Here is a 21,887-nt window from a genome sequence, read left to right as displayed (position 1 = left end):
AGTTTCAGAATCTGCAAAAACTTCCCAGGTGCAAGCACTTTCCATTTAAATTTGCTTTAAGAGCACCGTGATGTCTTTAAGCGAAGCAGAATTTTAATAAATTAATAAAATCTGTTTAAAAAAATTTTGATCTGGCAATGTCAATATTTTGATTTAAACAAAAAAAAAATCGCCGACTTTTTCCAAACATCTGTCTCGCTTAAGGACAAGCTTTTTAGGTATTTAATAAACTTACCAAAATATATGAAGATCGGTCTATTCGTTTTAGAGCTATGGTTGGCACCAACTTCAAAAATTCGATTGCGAAAAAAACTCGTTTTAAGTTGCGCCTATACCCACAAAACCTAAATATAAATTAATAATGATTACAACTTTATAAAATTCTGTAACTTTAATATGCTAAATATATTGTAATTATCAAAATTATTTACCATAACTCAAAAATGTAATTTCTTGTTCTTGAAAGAAAATCTCTGAAATTCACCAATATTTGAAAGAAAAAAAATGTTTGAAAAGACAATGGCATGTTAAAAAGTTTGTAGGATTAAAAATACTAAAACGAAAAATTCAAAATAAATTATTAAAAAATCATTAAGAGTTTTCTTCGGAAAAGTTTGTGTTGAAACTTTAAATCAATCATTCACTAAAATTTAAAAACCAAAACTTTTAAATTGTCATTATTCACTACTATGTGATTGGCTCCTATGCAGTAACGTTTCAATTGAGTTAAGCGCGAACAGTGAGACAGACGACATTCGTGTCATTAAACTTTCATGCTAACGAGAAACACAATTACAACTTCTGAGAATATTGTATTTCACGCTCATAATTAAAGAAAACTTTTCAGTGATTTTGTTCGTTTTGTTTGTTTTCAAATTTCCAACATGAAATGCGTTGTTACATGCGTGAATACAGTTAATATTTTGTTATTACCTAATAATATGCAAGAAATCAAAAGAACAAGTAAAAATGTGGAAACCTGCGAAAATTCAAATGATGGCTATGATACCAGGGCTAAGGAGAGTGTAGAGGAGTCCGAAAGAGCGTTCATTTGTATGCTTTTAATGTCATTACTATTGTTGGTTTGTAGTTTTTATTTCTTTCTATTTGTAGGTTATTTGTTGTTGTTGGTGTGTTTATGTTTTTGTGTTTTTCATTCACGAGGATATGGAGGAAGGCATTACGCTTTAAAAGCTAAACGAAATGAAAGTAAAATAAAAGGAGCACAGGAGGAATTGGTAGGGGTCTTCGTGTCAATGTCACCATCGACACAAGGTGGATGGAGGATTTGGCTGGCCAGATTACACTATCCTCTTCCTCATCGTCGAATAGCTGACTTGTGCTACCAAGGCCATTGCGTGATGCTGTCACGGAAATTTTGGTCTTTGGTGGCGGTCTGGATGGTATTTTGCTTAGTTTCGGTTCTGAACTGTTGCCGCTGTTTGAGATCGTAGTGATGGTCGTTGTTGTGTTTGCCGCTGCTGCTGTTGCCATTACTGCTACTGGGAATTATGGAGGAATGATGTCTTGCTGGTTTCGTGTCCGAGGTCGTTGTTGTTGGTTGATTAACTAATTCGTGTAGAGGTTCGTAAATTTTACTTGTATTATTGCGGGACATGTTGTTTTGTAGTGTTTGCTGCTGTTATTGTTGTTGCGGCTGCTGCTGATGTTGCTGGTAAATCGCCTGCTGTTGCTGTGTTTGATTGAAATTCACTGATATGAGACTGGGTGTTGCCGGTAATGGACGATCCCACATTGTGTAGCGCACTGGCTGTTCCTGTTGCTGCATTAGACTCTTATTTAAATTAAGAGTTGAGCTACCGGCAGCGGTTGTTCGTAGACCCAAGTTGTCATAGACAGGTTTAAATATTATCTCGGCTGTGGTTGCTGTTCCCGTTTCGCTGGGATTCGTTGAGGTGGTGGATTGAAATTCACTCAATTGTGTCGAATTGGTAGCCGATGACGATGGCGCCCACTTGGAACTCGTGGCTTACGTGTAATTGTCATATAGCCCTGTTTCATAACAACCGCTGAAGTGGTTGCCGGTGACTAAACCACGGGTGCCGGTACGAACGGTGATTGTTGTTGTCTGTTATTGGCAGCAGCAATAAGTGCTAAATTGCGCGATTTTGGATGTTGTAGTCATGAAACCGTTTGATGTGGCCGCTGCTATGGTCGTAGTACCATAAATGCCATGGGCTGTCATATGGACATAAACGGGACTGGTCATTGGTGGCGAACGTATACCATAGATAACCTGTTCGGGAATATTGGACTGTGACGATTGCATGGATGGTGATGTGGCAATGTAATAACATATATGTGTCGTCCATATAGGTGTGTCGTGTACAAGGCACTGTATTGTCTGCTGTGGTCACCGAATGAGTTTCTTCATCACGATGTTGAAGATTTCCTGTAAAAAACAAAGGCAGAGCAAAGACGTACAATATTGAAGATATCATAATTAAATTAGACGAATAAAGAACACAGAAGAAATAAACACACAAATCAATTTTTGGACATTTTTTTAGTTTGTTTGTTGTTGCTAGAAGAAAACTAATTGAAAAAAAACTAGCAGGATAACAGCAATAATAGTCAGAAAAATTTTCCCTGTTGTGCTGTGGCAGTTTGTGGGGCTTCAGAAAAAAAAACATTATTAAATTTTATTAACTTCGTTTGCGTGTACTCGTATGACAACAATTAATTGGATGGATATATGTTTTTCATTCTTTATATCATGTTCTTTAAAAACGCACCAATGACAGAATTGATGCACACTGTCAATAAACAACAACAGTCACGCTATCAGATTTTTATACCTCCTACTATTCAAAGGAGAGAGGGTAAGTAGTAAGAGTTAAGATTTTTTTTCATATGGAAAAATATTATAAATATAAAAATTTCAAATGACAAGACTTCATATGATAAAAATTGGAGTCGTTCTACTAATGTACGTCCACCTGTACTTCTGTTGTAATCAGAATGACATCCAAATGAATAAAGGTAGAATATTAAAATGTGGCACAGATGAGCTTCTGTTTGCAGGCAGGTCAAGTATGAAGATGGACGTTTGGGTTTAGCCTCTACATAAAGGCACTGCCACCAAACCAGTTATTATATGACATTCGAAGTTCTCTGTAATTGAAATACTTCACAAAAAAAATATGGACATGGGTACATATTTTGGCTTAGCCTCCATTCTTCAGTACCTCCCGACTTCATATATTTTGAAGATTGTCTATCCTACAATTTCACAGCAGAAGTTCTAAGTAATCAGAAACTCCCTGTAAAAATAATATACTTAGATCGATGTTTTGGTTCTGCCTGATGTATTGCCGAATAAGCTGTAATTTGGTAACATGACGTATCGAAGCCCGCTGGGCTCAAGTACTTTTACCTACCGAAGTAGCTGTAACTTAACATTCGAATTTCTGAGAAGTCAGAACAATTTTCGACAAAAAAGTATGATCGTAGCCCCAAGTTTTAGTATCTTGGCATTTTGAAGGGATTTTTGTTTCTCAGTGGTTTTGAAATTTCCCCACAGAAAATGTTGACATAGATGGACGCTCTGGTATAGCCCCCATATATTTTGTATACCCTCAGCCTTAAGACTAAAGAGGGTATATACACTATGATACTGCCAAAAATGTGCCTCATCGAAATAATAGGGGGATCAACCAATTCGAACCAAATTTTGCACTTCGTAATATTTTACCCAAACTTAGTTTAAGTTCCAATATGGGCCATACAGGTCCACTCCTTTGGGCAAATTATTCTGTAAAATTGTGTGAACGATAACTCTCGAAGGAAGCAATCAATTTGGTCCAAACTTTGCACGTCGTAAAATTTTTACCAGTGTGAACCTTATCGGTCCACTCCTTCGGGTACTTTCCACACAAAATTTCGGAAAAGTGCAGTTTAAGACCTCATCACCTATCCCTTTAATTTTCGTTGTTACAACTTGTATTCGCTGCCCCCATTACGACGGTTCCAGTCGCACAATGTGTTGTGGCTGGAGCGCACGATAACTCTCGAACGGATCAATCGATTCGGTCCTAAATTTGGCCTTCTTAATATTTTGTCCAAATTTAGTTTAACTTCGAAAATGGTAAATACCAGTCTTCTCCTTAGACTACCCACGCTTTTTAGGAAAAATTATCTTAGTTATGTGGCCGCTCTTCGATCTGTCTGAGGGTATATCTCTGTCGGCAAAACCGACTGACACTTTTTTACTTGTTATATATATGGGTCCAAGACAGTATAGCATTTTGGTATTTATTTTGAATGACTTGACTCTTCAATTATAATTTGGCACTTCGTGTTAATAGAAATAAGGATGAAAGCCGTCTTAATAAAAACGTTTCGAAGTAATACCACAGCTCCTTTTTATTTTAAATTATCTGACCATAATTTAAAAGATCATGAAGTCCTCATATGGTGAAGGAATATAGAAGTTCGGCCCACTGTTTTTGATGCTTTATGTTACGACCGTGTCTATGTGCCGCGCTGTGAAGTTTGCTCAGCCGTACCGCTCTACGGTTTTATTAGAATAGCATAATTACAATTAGAGGCTTCGAAAAAACGGGAAGCAATATTAAACATTGCTTCTTATTAACTCTAAGAGGAGTTGTAAGAATCAATGAAGACAAACTTTTCTAATGCACCCAAATTCCCTATAACAGTAGTCTATTCACATCGCTACATATATTGTCATTTCCTATTTTTTTTTTTTTTGGTGCTACGTTTCTATTCTCTGACTTCTTGGCGAATGTTAATAGGTATATACAACATGTATGTGGGTGTGTATAACGTCATCACTGTACGTTGTCATACCCTGCCAGCATTTGGAAGTAAGTTTCTCACTCCCTCGCCTAAGACCTCACTCCGGAGACACGCCAAGGAAGATAAAAGATTATCAACCTTATTTTGACACCTCAGCGTGATAGAAGAGCAAAAATAAGACGTGTCCCGGCGTTTTTCCCTTTCACTTCAACCTTCGCGGTTATGGGCACCCAAAGACCTGAGGCTTTGATGTCAAAAGGGACCGCTTAGAATTTGGGATTACTCGTGGGATTACACATAAAATCCATTCAACTTTATCTTCAAGGTCAAAATCGTCAAGGTCAAATTTCCATAATATTTTTTTCTCGGATTTTCGTCTGCAGATATCAAACCGATCTAAATTGAAGAAAACAACCTACTAGAAAAATGTTCGTTAGATCTCAATAAACAACTTTCTAGAACATACGAACTCTTTAGAAACGGTTCCTAATGGCCAAAATATCTAAACAAATGCGATTTTTATCCTCTCTTCTCGGTTTCCGCTCCGTAGATACTAAAACGTTCAAAATTCAAGAAAGCAATTAACAACAATAAGGTAGCAAAGATATCAGAAAGAACTTTCTGGAACATACGAAATGTCTATGAACGGTTCTTCAAAAACTTTTGAAAATATTAGATTTGTATATTTTTTCTCCTATTCTGGTCCACAGATACCGAGCCGCCCAAAAATTAAGGATACAGTTAACTACAAAAATGTACCTAAGATTTCAGTAAACAACTTTCTAGAACATATAAAGATTCTAGAAATAAAAGACTGTTTTCATCGCCTAGGCGGCATGCGACTGTTTTCATCGCCTAGACGACATGCTTAAGTCACTTCTACGATAGTTGTTGATTGCAGGATAATGATATTGCCTGTTCTAACAACAACACACAAACTTCGTGTCTGCCTATTTAAACATTTTAACCTTTTGGCATCAACGACTAACGTTATTGTGTTGGTGTTTACTTTGTGTAGATGTTTTTCTTTGCTTTGCTGAAACCTTCTACTACCGCTACTTGAGATTTGCAACCTTGGGGTATTTTGGTACTGTTGCTCGTTTTGTTGTTGCTGCAGCTTGGAAAGGCGGTATGCTGTTCATTTTAAATGTTTAAATTAAAATCTTAGCAAAGTACAAAAAGATTTTTTGTGGCATTTTTTCTAATCTGTAAAAATTTCTAACATGCAGTATGGAAGAGGGGGCAAAAAAAAGAGGGGATAAGAGAACATTTAAGCGTGAAATTGAAATTAATTTTGTAAAAAAAGAACGATAAAGACCAACTAGCAAACAATCAGAGAAAAAAGAGGTTCTGCAAACAGTAGTATGTACTTGCATAAAATCATAGTAGCCATTAATTTTGCACCAACACAGTAAAGAAGATTTTGATATCTCAACATAAAATTATAGCGCCTAATTCAATTTAATTACAGTCGAACTCGCCTATAACGTCGTCGTTTATAACGTCATATCGCTTATAACGGCGAAATCCAAAAGTCCCGAATTTCTGCCCTTCATATTCCACACAAATAAATATCGCTTATAACGTAAAAATGTTCACCTCTTTTAAAAATATCGTTTATAGCGATGGTCGTCGCTTATAGCGTCCATTTCTGGTCGGTCCCTCGACCGACGTTATAAGCGTTTTCGACTGTACTAACTATAGCTACACGGCATCATTAAGTGTAAATATGAAATAAGTTTGACAGTTCTTCCACTATACGAGTATAAGTTATAAAGTGGTGATTTTTTAAGGTATATAGTAAAAACAAAAATGTTTCACAATTGCATAATCCGAGTTTCGTCCATTCGGAATACGCGAACTGTTCACATATTCTATACTAGCAAAATGCCCGCTACTTCGTATGCGGAAAGGATATAAAAAAAAAACAAATAAACAATATATAATATGGAAATGACAAACACTGAAAATTTGGTCGCACTAATACCAATTTTAATCAATATTTATTTTTATCTTAGTACTGTACGTACCCCTTAAGTTCGATTTTCAAAAAGATCAGCCGTATCTCACCCTTACACATTAACAGCGTGATCAACGTTGCACACCAATACACACCCTAACTCCAAAAAATAAAAATTCCAGCACTGTCCCTACACCCAAAAACAAATTGAGTACCATTAAGTAATTTTCGTATACTTATGGTACGTATTTCGACGACATATCTCAGCCATACTCGGACATTAATACAAAATAATTACAGTAAATTCCATAATAATTACAAATCTCAAGATTCCAGCTGTATCCGTTCGTCCAATTCCAAATTGTACCAAACTTAGTATCAAGTCGAACTCTTCGTACCCATAAGTAAGATTTTCCAAAACTACCTCAATCCTTCACTTTAGTAGTAATCTTACTTCAAAATTTCAGGATTCAAACTCTATCCGTTAAACCAAATTAAAATTGTACTAAATTTAGAACAATTTATAACTTTCGTACCAATTTTCAAAACTTCCTCAACGCAACAGGGCTACAATAATCATACTTTCAAATTGCAGGATTCCACCGCTATCCGTTCACCTACATACAAATTGTACTAAATTTAGTACCATTTAGTGCTTTTCGTAACCATAAGTTTGCTTTTTCAAAACAATCTGAATCCTACTCTTCGACTGTAATCGTAATTCCAAATTTCAGGATTCCAGCTCTATTAATTCACCCGAATCCAAATTTTATCAAATTTAGTACCATTTCTTTCCCAAACAAAAATTTCAGGATTCCAGCTCTACCCGTTCACCCAAATCCATATTGTACCATATTTAGTACTTCTCGTACCCATACGTACGACTTTTCAAAATTTCCTCAATACTACACTCCTACAGTAATCTTAATTCCTAATTCCAACACTATCCGTTTACTAAAATTCAAATTGTACCAAATTTAGTGCTTTCTGTACCCATAAGTACGAATTTCCAAAACTACCTCAATTCTACTGTCCGGCAGTAATCTTAGTTCCAAATTTCAGAATTCCAGCTCTATCCGTTCATCCAAATCCAAATTGTACCAAATGTAGTACCATTTAGTACTTTTCGTACCCAAAGGTACGAATTTCCAAAACTATCTCAATCCTACACCCCTACAGTAATCTTAATTCAAAACTTTAGGATTCCAGCTCTATCCGTTCACCCAAATCCAAATTTAGTACTGCTCGTAATCATAAATACGAACTTCCAAAACCATTTCCTTATTTCAACGCCATTTCCCAACCTTGATTCCCACACCAAATTTGAAGATTCTAGCTTTATCCATTAAAAATATGCAATTGGTACCAAATTTAGAAACTTTTAGTACTTTTCGTACACTTATAGGTCGAGTTTCTAAATACCCTTTGGTACATCTTCCTAACTCTCCATCAATGACCATTCGTTCAAAATTTCAGATTTCTAGCTCTTCGCGTTTGCCTAATACAATGGATTCCATATTTAGTACACTTTAGCACTTTTCATACCTTTCTACGACGAATTCCCAAAAACCCCTTTACACAAAAACAAATTATACCAAATTCTGTACAATTCGATTTTCCAAAACAACCTTAATCCTTCACTTCAACAGTAACCATAATTCCAAATAACAGGATTCCAGCGCTATCCGTGCACTCAAATCCAAGTTGTACCATTTGGTTTGGTATATTTCGTACCCATAAGTACGAATTTTAAAAACTACTTCCATCTCAATCCAATACTCCAACAGCAGTCTGACCAAATTCCAGGATTCCAGCTCTATCCGTTCCCCAAATCCAAATTGTACCACAGGTAGTACCACTTAGTACTTTTCGTACCCTTACTACCTCAGGATTCCATTTCTATCCGTTCACCCAAATCCAAATTGTAATAAATTTAGTACCATTTAGTACTTTTCGTACACATAAATACGAATTTCAAAATTTCCCCAATCCTATGCTCCAACAGTAATCTCAATTTCAAATATCAGGATTCCAGCTCTGTCCGTTCACTCGAATCCCTATTGTACCAAATTTAGTACTTTTCGAACACATAAGTACGAATTTCCAAAACCACCCTCATATCTCAGTACTACAGTTCACAGTAATCTTAATTCCAAATTTCAGGTTTCCAGCTACATACATATGTTCACCCAAATCCAAATTGTACTAAATTTAGTACCATTTAGTACTTTTCGTACCCATAAGTACGAATTTTCAAAACTGCCTCAATTCTACACCCCACCAGTAATCTCAATTCCAAATTACGAGATTCCAACTATATCCGTTCACCAAAATCCCCATTGTCCCAAATTTAGTACCATTTAGTACTTTTCATTCACATAAGTAAGAATTTCCAAAACTTCCCCAGTCCTACACTCCAACAGTAACGTCAATTCCAAATTTCAGGAATCCAGCTCTATCCGTTCACCCAAATCCAAATTGTACTAAATTTAGTACCATTTAGTAATTTTCGTACACTCAAGTTTCCAAAAACCCTTTGGTGCATCTTTCTTACTCTTCATCAGTGATCCTCAGTCCAAATTTGAGGAATCAAGCTCTATCCGTTCACCCAAATCGAAACTGTACCAAATTTAGTGCTATTTAGTATTTTTCGTACCCTATGTACGAATTTCCAAAACTTCCACAATACTAAACTCCACCAGTAATCTCAGTTCCAAATTTAGAGATTCCAGCGCTATCCGTTCACCCAAATCCCCATTATACAAAATTTAGTTCCATTTAGTACTTTCCGTACACATAAGTACTAATTTCCAAAACCACCCTCATATCTCAATCCTACACTTCAACAGTAATATTAATTCCAAATTTCAGGTTTCCAGCTCTATCCGTTCATTCAAATCCAAATTGTACTAAATTTAGTACCATTTAGTACTTTCCGTACCCATAAGTACGAAATTTCAAAACTACCTCAATCCTACACCCCACCAGTAATCTCAATTCCAAATTTCGAGATTCCAGCTATTATCCGTTCACCCAAATCCCCATTGTATCAAATTTAGTACCATTCAGTACTTTTCATACACATAAGTACGAATTTCCAAAAGTTCTTCAATCCTACACTCCAACAGTAATCTCAATTCCAAATATCAGGATTCCAGCTCTATCCGTTCACCCAAATTCCTATTGTACCAAATTTAGTACTTTTCGTACACATAAGCACGAATTTCCAAAACTACCCTCATATCTCAATCCTACACTACAACAGTAACCTTAATTCCAAATTTCAGGTTTCCAGCTCTTTACGTTCACCCAAATCTAAATTGTACTAAATTTAGTACCATTTAGTACTTTTCGTACACATGATTGGTAATTTTGCAAACCATTTCCTTTTAGAAGCACCACTTCCCAACCTTGATTTCCATACCAAATTCCTATATTCCTATATTCCTGGGGCCTATTATTGATTTCATTAATTATTTAGCGATTTCTTCAAATTACAGATTTTGAAATTGAATAGTTATAACTGTACATCTCCATGTACGATAAAATTCTTAATTGCAAATAAATCGTGGTAATATGCACAATTTTATTGCACTTTCATTGATTTGCAAACATTTACTTATTACCAAAAAGTGAGGTCCATACAGTTTTTAGTTGTTGTTATTTCTGGCCGATTTCTGAATTTATTCCCCTAATGTTGTCTTCAACAGCAACTCATTTGTTCAACAAACCCAATATCATTTATTGAAAGAATTTTTGTTTTAATTTTAAGTTGAAAATCAAAATTTTTACAAATGCATCGTTTGTAATCATTTTTTCTAACTCGATTTTAACGAATGAAAATCTTTTGTGCGACACCTGTTATGTGAAAACTAAATCAGGATCGGTTTGTATTTTTCGCGTAATTGATGTTTATATCATTATCACCAACTGCGACATCTGTTGCAATGGAAGATAACAAATGTCTTGTCTTTCTATTATTTAGTGGTTTACGATAAAATAAGTGCGCCTAGAAGTAAACTACAAAATTTGAAATTATGTGTGATCGTTTACGGTATCATGAAGTTATAGCATTGTTAATTTGACACATGTCTTGCAGAGGGCCAACTAAGTGAATTAGTACGTAATAATAATGAAAAATAAGGATTTTTGTTGTTGTTATTTTTTGTGGTTCCAGGACGAATTTTCTAAAACCCGGCCTTATCCCGCACATTTGCATCAACAGTGACCCACTGGTAAAATTTCAAGCTCCTAGCTTTAGCCGTTTTGGCTGGGCGTTGATGATGAGTCAGTCAGTCAGTCAATCACTTATCACCAAGCTCATTTATATATATAGATAGTATGACTGTAATTCTTTAAAACTAAGTGTATTAGGAGTGATCCCATAATGTCGACCATTGAAATTAATTTTCGTGGAAGTTGTGTTGGCATCAATGTAGAACAAGTAAGAAAGTATCAGTCGGCTTTGCCGACAGAGATATACCCTCCCAAAAAAAAAACTTATGTATTTGGGCTATGAACCGGTAAAAGTATGGATAGGATTAAAGTTCAAAAAACATTATATCGCTGTAAACAAAGCCACTAGGAAAACGTTCGATAAAAATGTCCAAAGGATCCCCGAACAGATCCTTAACCACACAAAAATGTTGAACATTTGTGTGGGTGGTGGTACCACAAGGATTGGGCAGATAGGGCTTAAATTTGAACATAAACTAAGTTTCGACAATATTTAGAGATCCAAAGTTTGAACCAAATCGGTTGCTATGTCTATGAGAAATCGCGCGTAACATTTTAGCGAATATGGTACTCCGAAAGGAGTGGTTCGGTTCGAGCTCTCCAGCCACTACATATGGTGCCATAGGAGTTTTTTACAACTTTCGGGCTGTTTTCTCAAGAAGTATGGACTTGCCCCTGAAAAAACTTTTACTGTCATAGTTGAGACAGCGAATGCAAGTTGATACAACAAAAATCAAAGCGATTCGAGAGTAGGTCCTAAACGGAACTCTTCCAAAATTTTGTGTGGGAGGTACCCGAAGGAGTGGATTGATTGAGTCCATATTAGAACCTCATATAGGTCTGGTAGAAATTTTACGATGTGCAAAGTATGGACCAAATCGGTTAATTCCTTCAAGAGTTATCGTGCGCACAAATTTTCCGAACATTTCCGAACTTTTGTGGGGGAGGTACCGGAACGTGTGGACCGATATAACCCATCTTCGAACTTAAACTAAGTTTGGACAAAATATTACGAAAGCCAAATTTTGGACCGAATCGGTTGATCCGTTCGAGAGTTATCGTGCGCTCCAGCCAGCCAGACAGACGGACGGACATGGCTAAATCAACTCCAAATTGTCTGAAACACATTTAGTCCAAACATACTTGGCGTCTAAAACCATTATTTCGATGAGGCACATTTTGCCCGTATGCATAAATGCTGAGGGTATAAAAATGGATAAAAATGGGTTGAAGCAAACACGTTTTTTACATACATTTTATAGACCTATGTCCAAAGAATGAATGACAGAATACTCAATGGCCAACATGATACTATTGTATGGTTTTTCGATATATCCACTACATCCTCCTAAAATTGATGCTGACATTTTGAAGTCGGAATTTAGGGGTTGTTTACTGTATACCTCAAGAATGTGCTCCTTACAGTACAGTTTCTTAAAAAACCAATTTTTGGTTTAAAATTTACAAGTGTCATCCAGTTTCCTTTGAACCCCGCGTGAATTTAGTTTTTTACGCGGCGGATCTAATGAGCCCTTCCGCGATCGAATCCTAAAACCGCGGATATATATACCTTGGAAATAGGAAATTCAGCAAAAATATATTTTGACAAATCCGCGTACTTAACCGCGATTTTCTTTAAAAATGTTTACATAAATTGAATCCTTTATACGCGATTATAATATTTGCGAAAACACGTGTCATAAATTACAGAGATGCGCGAATAATATGGGTCTTTTATGCAAAATAGAATGTGGAGGTACATCCGTGGTTCTTGAAGAATCTATTTGAAATAGATGTATATTGTGTTATTTTTGATGGGCGCTAATGAAACCGGATGCGCATCAAATTCGTATGCGTATTGCGCGACTTTTACCCACTTTAAGGTTTCTTGCATAGTGTGATCAGGGATTGGTGGTTTTCCCGCTACTTGTGATTTTAGACGTACAAAAACCACTTATTCGGAGTTGTAGTGATGTTTTATTTTAAATCGCTACGGTAGCGATTTTTATTCAACATTGTTTACTTTCATCACTTTTAAAGCAAGCGAAAAGTAGTATATTGTGCAGCGTGTGAAATGTTCTTACATTTAGAGGTAAGATTGTGTTCAAAAATAGAGAAAAGCATGGGAATTGAGATATTTTTCAATAAAATATGTAAATTCCCATGGATAAAAAACAGTTGTAAAAGTTGTATATGCGATTTTTTAAAATTTCTCTCTTTCTGTGTAAAAGTTGACAATTTTTGCCGTTTTTACACATAGATATCGCTGTATCCAAAATCGAATGCGCATCGAATGATTTTAACTAATTCGCGAATAACAGGCGTGTTAGTTTTTATATTTTTTTAATGATTGTAATTTCAGTTTAACTCTTAATATTCTATCCTTATAAATTATCACAGTAAGCAGTTAAGCTCTCGCGAAGGTAAACCATATTTTGTATGAAGTTTTAGCAGTAAACATTAATTATTGTATGAGATTTTAGCGAAATAGTTGGAGAATTCCCAAATATTTTTATACCCTCCACCATATGGAGGGTATAATTAAATTTGTCATTCCGTTTGTAACACATCGAAATATTCGTCGGAGACCCTATAAAGTATATATATTATTGATCAGCATAAAATTCTATGTCGATTTGACCATGTCCGTCTGTCCGTCCGTCCGTCCGTCTGTCTGTTGAAATCAAGATACAGCTCGCAATTTTAAAGATAGAGAGCCAAAATTTGGTACAGAAGTTTTTATTACTTGCAGGATGGTTGGTATTGAAAATGGGATATATCGGTCCACGTTTTGATATAGCCCCCATAGAACGGTACCTCCCGATTTTTGGTATTTTTAAGGTTTTAGCTTCATTATCCTACCAAAATGGCTGAAATTTGGTACGTAGTCTTCTTTAGGGGTATAAAACTTTCCCCCAGAATTTTGTCGGTATCGGTCCACACCTTCATATAGCCCCCATAGAACGGTACCTCCCGATTTTCGGTATTTTTAGAGTTTTAGCTTCATTATCCTACCCAAATGGCTGAAATTTGGTACGTATTCTCCTTTAGGGGTATAAAACTTTCTCCCAGAATTTTGTCGGTATCGGTCCACACCTTCATATAGCCCCCATAGAACGGTACCTCCCGATTTTCGGTATTTTTAAGGTTTTAGCTTTATTATCCTACCAAAATGGCTGAAATTTGGTACGTAGTCTTCTTTAGGGGTATAAACCATTCCTCCAGAATTTTGTCGGTATCGGTCCACACCTTCATATAGCCCCCATAGAACGGTACCTCCCGATTTTCGGTATTTTTAAGGTTTTAGCTTCATTATCCTACCAAAATAGCTGAAATTTGGTATTTAGTCTTCAATGTGATATAAAACTGTTGGCCAGAAATATGTCTGTACAGGTCCACACTTTCATATTGCCCTATTTCTGACTAAAATTCGTCGGTATAGGTCCACGTTTCGATATAGCCCCCATAGAACGGTACCTCCCGATTTTTGTAATACTGAAGATTGTGACGTCAATATCCAACCGAAATGGCTGAAATTCGTTATTTCGTCTTCCAAGAGTTATAAAATATTCCAGAAGAGTATTATCAGAATAGTTCCACGTCTTCCTATATCCCCGTAGAAGCGTTCTTCTTGATTTTCGGTATTTTTTAAGTTTTAGCTTCATTATCCTACCAAAGTGGCTGGTATCGGTCCACACCTTCATATAGCCCCCATAGAACGGTACCTCCCGATTTTCGACATTTTGAAGGTTTTAGATTCATTATCACACTGAAATGGCTGAAATTTGGTACTTAGTCTACAACGTGGGGGAAAGTTTTTAAATATGAACATTTTTTATCGCTTGAAAAAAATGCATTCAACAATTTTTTTAATCAAGAAAATATTTTGTTTTTATCAAGCAAAATGTGGAATATTTTGATAAATATTTTTGTCAATATGTGAAATATTTTATCAGTAATGATAAACAAATTCGTTAAATATTTTAGTCAATATTACAATTTTATTTTATCAAACTGTATTTTTACTTTGTGATCAAATAATTTTATCGAATTTTGTCAATAGGACAATTTTTTTTATTGCCGGAAAATCGATAAATTTTTGGTTGAATCTTCGAATTTCTTTATCAAATGGCTACAATTTTTTTTCTGTGTACTAACTCAGAGTCCGTACAAACATCAAAAAAAACTTTCCCCCAGAACTTTGTCGGTATCGGCCTATGCCTTCATATACCCCCATAGAACGGTACCTCTCGATTTTCGGTATTTTGAACGTTGTGGCTTCAATATTCCACCGAAATGGCTGAAATTTCGTATTTAGACTTCGTCGGGATACTCAAACTTCCCCTTTAAATTTGTCGCTATAGGTCCACGCCTTCATATAGCCCCCATGGAAACGCACCTCCCAATTTTTCGTATTTTGAATGTTGTGTAGTAAATGTAGTATTAAGTCTTCTTTTTACAAGAAAGGAAACTAATTATTCCATTTACTTCAATACAACTTGTGGTGGAGGGTATAACAAGTTCGGCCCGGCCGAACTTAACGCCGTTCTTACTTGTTTTTTTCTAATTTATTTGTAATATGCAATTTATAAAGCCAATGTTTATAATGTTAGTTTCATATTTTTTTACGCGTTGTCTAGATTCTGCACGTATTTTTTTGATGTTTGTACGGACTCTGAGTTAGTACACAGAAAAAAAAATTGTAGCCATTTGATAAAGAAATTCGAAGATTCAACCAAAAATTTATCGATTTTCCGGCAATAAAAAAAATTGTCCTATTGACAAAATTCGATAAAATTATTTGATCACAAAGTAAAAATACAGTTTGATAAAATAAAATTGTAATATTGACTAAAATATTTAACGAATTTGTTTATCATTACTGATAAAATATTTCACATATTGACAAAAATATTTATCAAAATATTCCACATTTTGCTTGATAAAAACAAAATATTTTCTTGATTAAAAAAATTGTTGAATGCATTTTTTTCAAGCGATAAAAAATGTTCATATTTACAATTATTTCGTTGTTAAATACAAACCCAAAAGCCACAAAAAAGAACATACACACATTTATAAATGGTGGTGGTGGTTATTTATTTAATTAAAACGCATTAAAATGCCAAACAATAATCAATAGCACACACATAGGTACATAAAAATAACAGATACATACAAGAAATAACAGATGAAAGAAAGAAAAACGGAATGGAATAATAAATAACAGAAGTAAATAATTATTTGGTGCCACACTTCAATTTTAATAAAAGAAAACAAAAAAAAAAAAATCGCTTTTAAATATAAAATACAGGGTACATCGTTGAACGCTTCTCGTTAGTTGTGAAATGAAACACATTCTTCTGCCACATTGAAAATCATCAGCGGAAAAATGGATATCTGTAATTACAAATATATTACATACATATTTCAAATATATAAAATGTATTGACGTTATTACCAATATCAGATGCGGTTGCTTCTTTGTCCAATAAAATATTCTTATTCTCCTTTTTCAGATACGTGAATTCAATTATAAAATGTATTGGGAATTTAATTTACTTGAAAAACACCTTTACTTTAAGAAAACACAGAACCACTGATTTATTTCTGCGCTACCGACCTACACACAACTACTGCTTTAAAGAGACTGCCAAAATTAACCAAACTGACGGTTAAAAAATATTATCTGCCTAACTTAACCACCAAACAGAACAAAACATGAGAACTCGTACCATTTTTTCCTTCCCTCTTCGTTTGTTAGGTTCATAAAAACAGTAAGAAACTTATTGTATACATACAAGCCTTCACCCGAGCACAAGTAGATAAACAAACCAAATGCCAAACATACGCATCATTCCTCCATTCCGCAAAAATGCCCATAAACATAGCAACGACACTCACATCTCATGAAAAAACACAGCACATTGAACACGTTGAAACCCATTTTAACAACAGAAATTCATTAATAACCATAAACAAATTTCAATAAATTTTTTGTTTGAAATCGTTTATCGATCGCTTTTTAGTAACATTTTCATGTTTGATAAACATTTTCCCTATATATTCGTAATATTTTATCACCATTCGACAAAAAATATGGTGATAAAGCTTTTAATCAAAATTTTCAGGGTGGCTTTTTTTCTGTGTATAATTTAGATTTGTTCCAAGATTTTTAATTTTTTTTTTTGATTTTCCGCGAAAATATGTACAAATTTTAGAAATTATGGTGCATCTACGGATGGATTTTAAATGCTGCAACTGATATTTGCATACATTTGCTAAATACACAGAAAAAAAAGCCACCCTGAAAATTTTGATTAAAAGCTTTATCACCATATTTTTGTCGAATGGCGATAAAATATTACGAATATATAGGGAAAATGTTTATCAAACATGAAAATGTTACTAGAAAGCGATCAATAAACGATTTCAAACAAATAATTTATTGAAATTTGTTTATGGTTATTAATAAATTTCTGTAGTTAAAATGGTTTTCAACGTTTGTCGCATGTTCTTGCTCTCAAGAGCGAGAGAAACAACAATATTAGGGCATAAAGAGAGCGCTACAACAATGTGCTGTGTTTTTTTCTTGAGATGTGAGTATCGTTGCTATGTATATTTCAAAGCATGGTCATGGAATTTTTGCGGCATGAAGGGATGAAGCGTTTGTGTGGCATTTTGCTTGTTTATATATTTGTGCTCGGGTGAAGGTTTGTATGTAAGTTTGTTACTGTTTTTTGTTGCTGATTTTTATGAACAAACGAAGAGGGAAAGAAAAAAAAAACGGTACGAGTTCTCATGTTTTGTTCTGTTTGTGGTTAAGAAAGGCAGATAACATTTTTTAACCGTCAGTTTGGTATTTTTGGCAGTCTCTTTAATGCAGTCGTTCTGTGTGGATCGGTAGTGCAGAAATAAATCAATGTTTGTGTTTTTTCTTAAAGTAAAGGTGTCTTCAAGTAAATTAAATGCCCAATACATTTTATAATTGAATTCACGAATATGAAAAAGGATAATAAGAATATTTTATTGGACAAAGAAGCAACCGCATGTGATATTGGTAATAACATCAAAACATTTTATATATTTGAAATATATATGGATGTACTATTTCTCACATTACTGATACTTTTCCGCTGATGATTTTCAATGTGGCAGAAGAATGTGTTTTATTTCACAACGTTCAATGATGTTCCCTGTATTTTATATTTAAAAGTGATTTATTTGTTTTCTTATATTAAAATTAATGTGTGGCACTAAATAATTATGTACTTCTATTATTAATTATTCCATTCCGTTTTTCTTTCTCTCATCTGTTATTTTTTATGTACCTATGCGTCTGGTGTTGCTTTTGTACTTGGCATTTCAAATAAATAAATAACCACGACCATTTATAAATGTGTGTATGTATCTTTTTTGTGGCTTTTGGGTTTGTATTTAACAAAAAAAAACAACAAAATAATTGTAAATATGAATATTTTTTTATTGATTGGAAAAAATGCATTCAACAATTTTTTTAATCAAAAAAATATTTTGTTTTTATCAAGCAAAATGTGGAATATTTTGATAAATATTTTTGTCAATATGTGAAATGTTTTATCAGTTGAAAATAAAAAAAAATCGATAAATATTTTGATCAATATTACAATTTTATTTTATCAACATGTATTTTAACTCTGTGACAACAAATTTTATCGAATTTTGTCAATATGACAATTTTTTTTATTGCCGGAAAATCGATAAATTTTTGGTTGAATCTTTGAATTTCTTTATCAAATGGCTACAATTTTTTTCTGTGTACAACAAATAAGAATTTTTAAATTTTCAAACAGATTTGAAACCAGAATTTGTTCCTTAACCTCTATACCAAAAATCGTAGATGTGCACGCAAAATTTTTTCTTCATTTTTTCAAATGGAATTGTAAAGGAAATTTGGTTTTTACAATATATACATTAGGGCTATAACCAAAAAAATACCACCACATAGCCGTGTAGAGCATGGAAAACTATTATGAAATACGGCGTCAATTTTTCTCTATCGCGAAAAAAGTTTCCGCACCAAATGCATGGAAGTTCAGAAATGCATTTTTTAATTTTATCTGTTATAACAACATATTTGCTTTTGATTAAAATTTTTATTTTTTTGTAATCTAATTTAAAATCATTATCAAAGCGTTCTGGACCAATTTGATCTCAAATCGCGCCATTTCGGAGCATATTAAGAATTTTTGACACTATTGCAATTTTTGGTTTTTCTTTATAAACTCGCGAATTTTATGTTTATATTTTTTGTACCTATCGGACAAGAGAATTTGGGGTCATTTGCAACGAATTCGCGAAAGTTACAGGCTGTTTTTGTTGACCTTGCCTGTGAGAATTTTATTTGTTTTCTACAAAAATACAGCAGCAGTACCATGTGGGGAATTTTGTCCTAATAATGAAAACGCGTTTCTAAGATCGATTCGATGAAAAAGGTTTCAGCCCCGACCGCAATTATTAAAACCCTTTTGGTATTTTTCTACTTATAATTTTAAATTTGCTTTGCTTGAATAAATATTTATAGACAAAAATACATTTCTCACAGGCAAAGTCATTAAAAACGGTCTGTAACTTTCGCGAATTTGTTGTAAATGACACCATATTCTCTTGACCGATAGGTACAAAAAAATATAAACATAAAATTCGCGAGTTTATAAAGAAAAAACAAAATTTGCAACAGTGTCAAAAAATCCTAATATGGTCCGAAATGGCGCGATTTGAGAACAAATTGGTCCAGAACGCTTTGATAATGATTTTAAATTAGATTACAAAAAAATAAAAATTTTAATCAAAAGCAAAGCATTTCTGAACTTCCATGCATTTGGTGCGGAAACTTTTTTCGCGATAGAGAAAAAATTACACCTTATTTCATAATAGTTTTTCATGGCCTACACGGCTATGTGGTGGTATTTTCGATATCTGCAAAAAAATGCAAAAAGTTATATCCCTAATATACATATATGGGCATTATTATTGATAATTTAACATCGTTGAAGCCAAGGTTTACCCCTTTATAACTCGCGAATAGTGGTTGTATATTGTACAATTTAAATGCTTTTGGATAAAATGAAATGTTTTTAGACTTGGCAAAAAATATTGGCCTTCAAAGTTGATTTGCGTGGAAGCTGTGGCTATATTTATGTTAAAAAATGGGTAAAAATGGGTTGAAGCCAACGTGACTTTTTTTGTTTTCTCTCGATTTGTGATTAAACTACATTTTTCCCGATTTTCCTGTCAAAGTGAAAGTAGAAGCCAACTAAATAAGGATCATCCCACCAATGTATAACTTTTCAAAATTTGATCTGCGTCTACCATTAAATGATGCTGACATTTTGAAGCCAGATTTTAAGTGGTTTTTGAAATTTTCTTATAATTTCGTTCCGCAAACATGTTTTTCAAAATATCATATATAGGAATGAAGAACTCGCGATTCTAATTTATTTGATATATGTGTCGTGAATGTAGCCTACACAGCTTCAGAGAAATCTGTATCCAAATACGAAAATTTTGTGCGAACAAATTTTTAAAAATCATATATTTCGGGTCTAATTTGTACAATTGGCATTAGATTTACTCGTGCATGATTGCAATTTTTGGATTTTTACGTTGCGGATCTAATAAATCATTATTCGTTAAAATCCATCTACTAAAACGCGAGATAGGAGAAATGCCAAGGTAGGAAAATCACCTAATATTGTTTTTGAAAATATCGCTCATTTTATCGCGTATTCTGTCGGCCGCTTGCACTACTATGAAAAAAACTAGTGCAACATCTTCCTTTTTGCGGAAAAAGAGATTTAAAAACTTCACTGATAAGGGAACTACATTCATTTTATCCCAAAAATAGTGTGTGATGCCACATCCACGGTTCTTGACTGATTGCCTTGAAATACTTAGGTATATATCGATGCAGATTTTCATGGTGACACTAAAAACGGATGCGGAACGAAATTGTATGAACTTTGCCCAAATTAGCGATGTTTTATAGGTTTTTTAATGCTAAGAAGCAGCCGATGCTACATCTTAGCGTCCAAATTATATTTCGAAAAATATATACAAATTAAAAGATATGGTCTTGCTGTACATGAAAATCACATGCGGACAAAACAATTTTGATAATTACGCGATTTACACATATTTTAATAATGCATATAAGTTAAAGCGGTTTATTTAAATCTATTTCCGTTTAAGAAGTCTAATGATTTATTTCATCAACCCGATAACTTTCCTTAATGGGAAACCTTCTATGTGAATGTAGATACAGAAAAATCCGCCCATTTTCTTGGGAGTTTCAAGAAAAATAAAAGAAGTACTCCTATAGAATTTTTCCAATATTTTCAACTCTAGGATGCATGTGAAAACTATTATTCCAAACCAAAATTAGTTTTTTGTAACACAAATATGTGCTTATTTTGGCTATAATATCCTAACTACTATAATATATAATAATTGTTCCACAAACATCCCAGGCGGGACAGGGGAGACTTCTCTCATATCAATGAGTGCACCCCGATTCATATTAGCTCAATGATATGGGACCTACTGTTTATCGCCGAGTCCGAACGGCGTGTCTTATGACACCACTTTATAGAGAAGTTGTACAAGGCTGAAATACTCAGAAAATGTCGCCAACATTACTGAGGGGTATTTTGCCACCGTTGAAAAGTGTTTGATGTTGACTGGCCGGGGAATCGAACCCACGACCTTCAGCGTGCAAGGCGGGTGTGCATACCATTGCACCACGGTGGCACCCATCCTAACTACTATCCCGATGATTATAAGTTTGGTCTCATTTGATTCCCCGTGAAGTCTTTCTTTAAAACTGTTACTTTTTTGCAATTTTTGACGGGTAAATGGACCTATATTTTCA

At 34.2% G+C, this 21,887-nt stretch overlaps 1 pseudogene; it reads right to left on the bottom strand.

The window, feature by feature from the left end:
• Nucleotides 1-1,372: 1,372 nt before the first annotated feature.
• The window catches only part of LOC141398248 (uncharacterized), a 204,637-nt pseudogene continuing 184,122 nt past the window's right edge, over nucleotides 1,373-21,887 (bottom strand).

The sequence above is a fragment of the Musca autumnalis genome, unplaced genomic scaffold, assembly GCF_047663935.1.
Source record: "Musca autumnalis isolate F117 unplaced genomic scaffold, ASM4766393v1 scaffold_3, whole genome shotgun sequence".
Classification (NCBI taxonomy): domain Eukaryota; kingdom Metazoa; phylum Arthropoda; class Insecta; order Diptera; family Muscidae; genus Musca; species Musca autumnalis.
This window is presented reverse-complemented; position numbering and strand designations above follow the sequence as displayed.